This window comes from Egretta garzetta, unplaced genomic scaffold (assembly GCF_000687185.1).
Source record: "Egretta garzetta isolate BGI_Z169 unplaced genomic scaffold, ASM68718v1 scaffold759, whole genome shotgun sequence".
NCBI lineage: Eukaryota > Metazoa > Chordata > Aves > Pelecaniformes > Ardeidae > Egretta > Egretta garzetta.
Window position 1 is genome coordinate 1258301 of NW_009260944.1, and position 8509 is coordinate 1266809.

An 8509-nucleotide genomic window follows, 5' to 3' on the forward strand; every position below is an offset into this window, starting at 1 on the left:
GCCAGAAGGGCTATGGTGTTGATGCCAGAATTCATGCAGGCTCTCATTGAGCCCTGAGAGGCAGAAAACACCCGTAGGAGAGTGTGGGCTGTCCTCTGCCCTGGGGCTGAGGGCTTAGTGCCCTCTCCCCACTCCAGGCTGGCCAGAGGGAGCTCCCTAGCCGGAGCTATTTCCAGCCTTTTCGCCCTGCCCCTACAGAAGGGACATGGGGTAGCAGAATACCAGGCACAGTTTCTGGGCAGCTGCAAATTGCTCCTGTGCGGCTGCCTGCTGTGCTTGGCAGACATCACCCAGAGCAGCCCGTGCACCTTCCTGCACCTGGGTGAAAGCCCAGCCTGGGTGCTTCTGTGCTCCAGACGTTTGGGACACGTGTGCGGTCCCCACAGGGTGTGTGCGTGTGCACACATGTGGGCGCGGGCGTGTGGGAACACTGCCTCCCTGCTTGCTGACATTAGAGAGGAGCAGGAACCTCGTTCCAAATGGCTGGGAGGCTTGAATTTTCGTAACACATTTTCATTGCTTTCTGGCAGGAAGGTAGGAAAAGTATCTATTGACTGCTACTGCTAATGATCCGTGCTCGTTACATCCACAGCCCACTGCTAGAGGACTTGCTGTCCTGTTTGAACACCCAAAAAAAAGCCACATGCACCCAAGAAGGACAAGCACAACCATAGCACAACCTTGCTAAACAGCCCTGTTGATTATTATCACGATTATTACTGTTTACAGCATGAACATTAGCATAATACACCACTTAAGCAGGAGGGTGGTGGAGAAAGACTTAACGGGGATCTCACTTAAACCTCTAGTGTGGGAATGACAGCAAATGTCACTGGTGGAGACCTTGAGAAGTTGCGCAGTCCTTCCTTTGCCCCCAGACTCATCCATCTCTGTTCAGAGGTGCTCGTGGCAAGATAGAAATTTAGGCTTACAATACCCAGGGCTGAAACATCGCTGCTTAGAGAGCAGCAAGTGCCTCCCACTATGCAGCACAGTACAACAGTGCCCAATGTCCCCGCTCTCCACCAGATGAGGATTTACTCCCAGGATGAAGACCCACCTTCCAGTATTCCCATGAAGGGAATATCCTCAGCTGCAGGACTTCACAGGTGACACACACACACACACACACACACACACCCCGCTTTTGCAATGGGCTCCTTGTGATTTTGGGCCCTGGTGGCAGCAGTCTTTGGAGGACCCCAGTTTCTGTCCCATTGCCATGTACAACAACGTGGCATTTTCCAAACCTAGCTGGGTGATGTCTGACACCTTGGCTTGCTTCTTGGTGGGAGGGAAAATATTTTTGGGGTCAGACACCTAGGCAGCCGACACTGGCGAAGGAGAAGGGAAAAAATTTATGGGAGAGGCTGGGGGGAGAGACGGAGGGATTTTTCTGCAGTTGCCATCGATCGGGACCCTGGAGTGCTAATCAAAGCCAGATCTGGATGCTCCCTCCGAGCTTCACCCACAACAAGAGCTCCCTGGCACAAACAGCTGCAGGCTCCTATCTACGGCGGCTCCGTTATCTGCCCAGCTCCACGCTGGCTTCTTACGTCTTCCTGCTGGACTTTACACCCACACGCAGGCAGAGGCAATGATCGCTGAGATCAATGTTTGTCTTTTTCCCTGTACCTGCTGGAGAGACATGATCCTCCTGTTTCTCCTTCCTCCCCCATCCTTTATGGTACTGGCTCATGCTGGGCAACGCAAAGCAGCTTCCCTGGGCTCCCAGAGGCTGGGTGAGGAGGAATGTCCCTGAAAACAGCTTTTGCACTTGCAAGTCATGTTAGAGATGTATTTTTCTTCAGATTGGGTCTTATACAGGAAGTCTGTGCTACGGGTCCCTGGTTGGTAAAAATCTCTGTCGCGCATTTCCCCCAGCTGTCCCACGACTTGTCCCCACTCCAGAGGAGGGGACGTGCCTGACCTACGCCGAAACCTCCTGCGATGGCAGGCAAGTCTCTCCCCAGCTTGGACTTGCACCTGTGACCATGACAGGAAAATGAAAATCTCTCCCTCCCAGTCAGCACACAGGGATAGCCGCTGTGATTGAATTCCCAAAACGCAGGCAGGGGGGGATAACAGAGGCAGGGAAGGGATGCAGAGCGAGGAGGGTCATCTCATCTTGCACCCTTTGGCAGCTGGGGAGCATGACTGAGCAAAAACATTCCTGAGCTCCCCGGAGGCCGCCGCGATCAGCCCAGACAGAAGGGAGCTTTCACTGCCCTAATGAAGAACAGCTCGTTTATGTTCCTGTCGCAGGCACAACCCCCCCACTGTGCCGGCGAACGACCCCCAGCCCCTCATCACAGCCCTGCTGGGGGTGGGGAGCAGAGCCGGCTCAGGCACCGTGCCCAGGGCCGGGGTCACTGCTCCAGACCACCGCCCCGGTGAAGTCAGGCGGTGATCTCAGGCGGCCGCCCAACCCGAGGCCGTCTGGCACCCACCGGAGGAGAAGCAGCCAGGGCTGGGGATGCAGGCTCCGGCCAGTCCCTCCGCTAGCCCAGGGCGTTGGCTGCTGGAGAGCCAGCTGCAATGCGCCTTGGACTTTCGACGAACTTTTGTGCTTTGGTGGGGACTCGACGGCAGGCTGGTGCGGCCGGTTTGGCGGGGACTGGTGAGGGAGCACTCTGGTGATGCTTGCAAGCGATGAGAGACTGGGAGGAGACACCACACACCGAGAAGGACAGAAAAACAGCAGCCCTGCTTGGACTGCCACCCCACCTACCCCACGTCCCAGCAATGTGCAACAGGCATTTACGACAGATCTGTGTCAAATAACACCTGTCCGCTAACACAGAGGTGTTGGGGCTTCACTGGATGGCTCAACTCCATGTCTAAGTTGTTACAGAGATGCTGCACTCTCCAAATTGTGACCAGCCCCATCATTTGGCTTGGGCGCTGATTTTATGGTGAAACAACGTATCTCTGGAGGCTCCAGTCTCTCCTCCTGTGACTCCAGTGGTCCCACTTAGGCCTCCAAAGGTCTGAAGTTAAGAAAGATAAATCCCAACACCTTTTCAGTACTGGTCCCCTTGCAGCTTGTGGTACAGCTCTGACGGGTGGCAGTGCCAAACTCTTTTACAGGCACAGGAGCAGTAGCAAGAAAACCCAGACCCTATTTCCTTCACTGGGAATTAAGTAACTCAACAGCTGCAGAGGGCAGCAAATCACCTTTGTGATTTGCAGAGTGTGGAAAGAAATCTTTAACAGCCAAAGCATCATGGACCACCCACAAAAACACCTACTCAGCCCCATCATGACCAGTCCCCTACCAAAGACATATGATCAGAGTCCAAATAGTCCGTGGCCCAAAAGCCACACGAGCTTCTGGAAGAAAGCTCTGGGGTATCCCAGTACCTTAAATCCCTGTGACAGCATGGTGAAAGTTGCTGGGACCTCACTCTCTTGTCCCACAGAAACACATTTCAAGAGAAGGATATGGATCGGTGGGACCAAGCTCAGAGAAGAGATGGAAAAGCAGCCAGAGGGCTGGAAGGCCTCAACCCTATGTTAAGATTTATCTCCATTTTATTAAGCCAAGGCCCAGTAGGATGCTTGGGAACAGCTCAGGAATATCTGAAGAGCCTCGGAGAGCGGGGATAGATGGCAGGGGGATGTGCTATGCTGTGGCCTTTTTTTTTTTTTTTTTGAAGTTATTGTTTGGGCTTTGCTGAACTAGCCTGGAAGACCAGCTCTTTCTCAGGAGATTTTTGTCTCCTCAGCAGAAACCTGCGGATGCAGATTGTGCTGCATCAGCCAGGGCTCACCTGCAGAGCGTGAATATCAGGTGCTTGGGCTGCCCCCAGGTTCATGTAGGATTCATGGGAAAGGGAGATCATCATCCTGATGACCTCGGTGTCCTCATATAGAGCTGGAGGGGGGAGAAATGCAGCTCAGCATGTGGGAAAGGAGCTCTCAAGGGAACCAGCTCATGTTTTGGTCTGCCCTGGAAGCGCAGGGCCTATCTGTAAGAACGGATCTCTGGGTCAGCACCACTTCTCCACAGTGCCAGCAAGTGCCGCAGAGGTGGGAGAGGTACAGCTATGGGAACTTGAACTGTAAGGAAGGATCTGCATTGCTGTGTGCCAAATGATACTTTCCTGAGCTGCCCTTCCTTGCTGCAGCCACAGAATAAAACTCCCTGGGAGCAACTCTTTAGAGCAAGGAGAAAAGCAGGTTTAGAGATGAGGAGCTCCATGAGGTAAGCTCCTCTGCCTGTGCTGTGCTGGAAGAGCCAAGCTTGGGCATCATCTGGAGGACTGGGCTGGTCCTAACAAGGATTGGGGCTCACTGTTGCCTTTGACCTGTCTCTTCCTAAATCTGGCTATGATCAGTTCTCAACAGAGGCTTGGGAACTAGCAATGCATATACAGGACACACCAAGTTCAGGTGAAGGTCTGGGCCTGTGGTGGACAGGCAGTGTGGCCAGAGACTTGGGGTTCTCTGCAACAACTGTTTTGGTGCAAGAGGGAACCCTAAATGTCTAACCAGCAAAAGAGCTGGGAAACTTTCCAGAGCTTGTCCCTCCAGTAAGATGGTGAACAAACATCCATCCATTGCAACTAAATGATGTCAACGTGTGCCATCTCGCAAAATTGCAGGCACTCTGTTTCTAGATAGCTGCTTGTATCAGCCTGACATTTCCTGAACAAAGTTATCTTCCCAGGAACTGAACTGGCAAGTGGAAGGGAAGGAAGCGTTTCAAGATTAGATTTACATCAAGAAGCTCCTGTTGCTGATGCACTGATGATAGGAAGATAAAACATACTTCCTTCACATCATCTGGAGACTACAGATGTTCCCCATTCATACGCCGAAACTGCAGAAGAAGCTGAGAGCTGAATTGAAGAATGACCCAGAGAAATCTAAATAAATCATCTTTCAGTACCATAGTGACCAAGACGTATTTTTCCTTCCTGGAAAGGATGAAATCATTCAGTCTTTCTTAGTCTTGCATCTTTTCCAACAAAGCCACCCTAATGTCAGATTTCATTGGTTATAATAAAAGCGGCAAAACCCCCACCAAGCTTCCAAGGAACTAAGAGCAGAAAAAAGTAAAGAAGGAAAACTCAGGGAAGAAGATCGCCTGACAGTCTCTGCCTAACTGACAGTAAAGGTGAGGAAACTCTATGAGCTCCTGACAAGCATTGTTTAATTATTTACCAGCAGTTTATCTGTGGCAAAAAAGGCAGGAAAACCCTCCCTAGAAGACAAATATATTTTCAGGTCTTATGAATGAAAAAAAAAAGGGTGTGAACTCCTCATCTGGCCAAGGTGGGAAGGGATCACCTGAAAAAAAATATCTCTATGTCTTCAGGAATGAAGGAGGTGTGATGGGTTGGAAGAGAAGCCTAATAGCATGCATCAACTATCATTATTGTATAAGAAAGAAGGGGACAAGGTGGACCTTTCCGGATGTAGGTAGCTCAACAGCAGTGGTGGAGGAAATGTCACTAGGGAGGAAGGGTATGTAGCTTTGCCCCCTTTGGACTATGTGGGGCCTGTCTCCAAAACTCAGCTGAAGGTGGGTGTCAATATACACGAGATGTGAAGAAACCTGGACTTGAAAGCAAGATGCTGCCAGGACGCCGATACTATTTTGATCACTGAAACCCGAACGTGACAAATCATAGTAGAGCCAGGTGCTAAGGTGGCCTTAGAAAGAGAATCATAACCACTTATGTTATTGAGGGTCTCTGGCAGCCTCAACAGCAGCCAGTAATTGGAAATGCCAAGAAACCCAACCCCCTTGCCCACCCCAGAAAGACGTGAAGACACATCAGGTAGCACCTGGAGATGCACCTGTGTCAGGTGCTGGATGAGAACTGGTCCAACACCACAAGTATTTCAGGCACGCAGCTGTGATCGCAACCTCCAGCCTAGCCTGGATTAATTTCTAGGCCTTCAGCCTGACTTTCACAGCTCTGCCTTAAATCAGATGGAAAAGATCCGTGAGATCATCCATTGCTCATCTCTGTGTCAGCACCAGATGACACATCGTCACATGTACCGTCTGACCCGACTTTTACGAGCTCTGAGTGATGAGATTTCCAGCTCTGCCCTCAGGACTCCTTCTACTTTCTTAATAGCTCCTTCTCTCAGAAAGCCTTCGCCTGGAGTAGGCCTGGCCATTACTTAATCTCTCAGTCCACCTAAGTATTACCACAAAAAAGTACCAGAAGTTTGATGTTCACGCTCTGACAATATTGATAAGCAGAAACTTGGCCAAGCTTGATCCTAATGGATGACTCCTGCCTCTCCTAGCCAATTCCCTCCCTGCACTGTACCACTGCGTACACTAACCAATTCCCTTTGGTCCAACATGATGCAAGGATGCTTTTCAGTGTTAAAAAAATATCACGTGGCCTTTGATGGAGCAAAGGGTGCAGACCTCCGTTTTGGGGTCTGAAACTCCCAGACAGACAACTGATCACCCTTTGCCACAGGTCCGGAGCTTTTCTGGAATGGTAGAATCCCTGTTGCACTGCATTGTTTTTCCTGCAACTTCAAGACATCTCTGCTATTACAAAACCAAATAACTGAACACTGAAATGGTTATGAAATGATGTGGTAAATTTTCACCCGTTTCTGCTATTTCTTCAGGAAAGCAGGAGTCACAAGTGAAAGCAAAGTGACTGTATGCCACACTGTGTTTAGACATTATTGAGATGTATTAAGACGTACATGTGGCCGTAGCAGCACCGTAACTGACTGCTGGACAGGTCTAAGACATGCAGTCCCACCCTAATAAAACTTTTTTTCTTTTCCAGCATCTCCTTTAAATTAAAAAGTGAAATCTAGGTTCCATAGTTGTTCCATAGCTGTTCACTGGCTTATTTAATTACTAGATTTTCATCATTAGTCCAGCGCATAACATCTGATTTCTTAAGCATGAATAATACATGGGTCTGTTGATTTAATTGTCTTCCAAGGATGAATCCCATCTGAATTTGGAAAAAAAAATATTTCCACTGGTTTTCTACGAAAAGAATTATGACTATTGGCCAACTTTGCCCCCAAAGTTGCCTTTAAGAAGCATTCACTCTCTTGTTTACCTAAAGGATCATTTCCTTAAGTATCTGTCAGGATTACATTCTTGCCCTTAAATAGCAACCAGACCAGTTATCTCCATCAACATAACAATTATTTCCATCAATGAGCCAGCTGTGTCCATCCAACAAGCAAACAAACCAAACTGCAATAAGCCCTCAAGGCAGGCAGCTGCTAAGAGCTTTCCAATCCTACCGAAGCCAACAGCGTCTTCAGCTTTGGCCTCACCATCCTTCGAGGACTGAGGTAGCTGGCTCCCATGAAGGGGATTAGGTGCCTGAAAGCCTGATGCTCCAGGCCTAGCAAAAAGGTGCTCATGATCTTGCAGGATCAAGCCCTGCCAGTCTAATATGGAATGGTGTGCCAGTTTGCTGTGGGGGGTATTGACATGCCATTTCCACGTTCTGTGTGAAAGAGGCAGTACCAAAAGGATGGAGGCACAGGGGAAAATTATGGGAATATCAGAGGGATCTGGAGAATGAGGGCAAAAGTGAGAGCAAGGCTTTATGCAAACACACACAAGAAGTGCTCACTGACTCCACAGGCATAAATTTAAGATGTCTCCTCAAGGTTTAGCCTGTTGACCAGAGTCTCTCTGTAGCCAGGGAGGCTTGGACCTTCCTGCAGGGATAGCTTAAGGCAGGTATGGTCTCCCAGCCAGACGCTGATGGTTAAAAGACATGGACTGATGGGCAGTTAGCACACTTGTCCTGGAAACATCATAAACAGACAGGAGATCCTCCAGAACATGCTGAGAAATGGCTTCACTGAGTGCAAATTTGCCCGCATCAAACCACTGAGAGTCCCAAATTTCTGCAAACACATTATGCTGGCTTCCACTGGGATTAACTGTGAACCATGGATTGACATCAACACTAAGAGGTCCCCTCAGATCACTAGCATCCAAAAGCCACCTCAAAACCAACATCTTGCTGGGAGCTGCCTTGGCTACGCAGCTGAAGTAACAGAGGGTGTCTTGTGGCGGTTGAGTGGTGAGAGGATGGGGGATCCCCCTCCTTCATCACCAGATGAGACATGATCCTTCCCTGCTGGGCAGAGGCACCAAGCATGACTCGTGCCCAGTGATCTCAAACGGGCAGCCCCGGAGTCCGGGAGCACTGGCACAGCCGCCACCCCACCCCGTGACCCACAGGCAGCCCTGCACATTGCCCCAGGGAGAGCCGGCATGGAGGCTCTCACTAAATGGGCCTTGTGGGGTCCACGTCTTAAGGATTGCAGCACGTGGGCCAGGGTTCCCTCTCCTCCTCACCAGCAGAGCCTCCTCATGCTTTTGGCTACACCTGTCCTGAGGATAAACAGATAATATCTATCTTTTTACCCATAAAAAAATCTCCTTACAAATGACTAGGCGGTTATTATGTTAGCTGCCAGTGAGCTCACCCAGGCCAAACTCTTTGGATCATCTTTGACCTCTGCATGCACCACGTCTTTA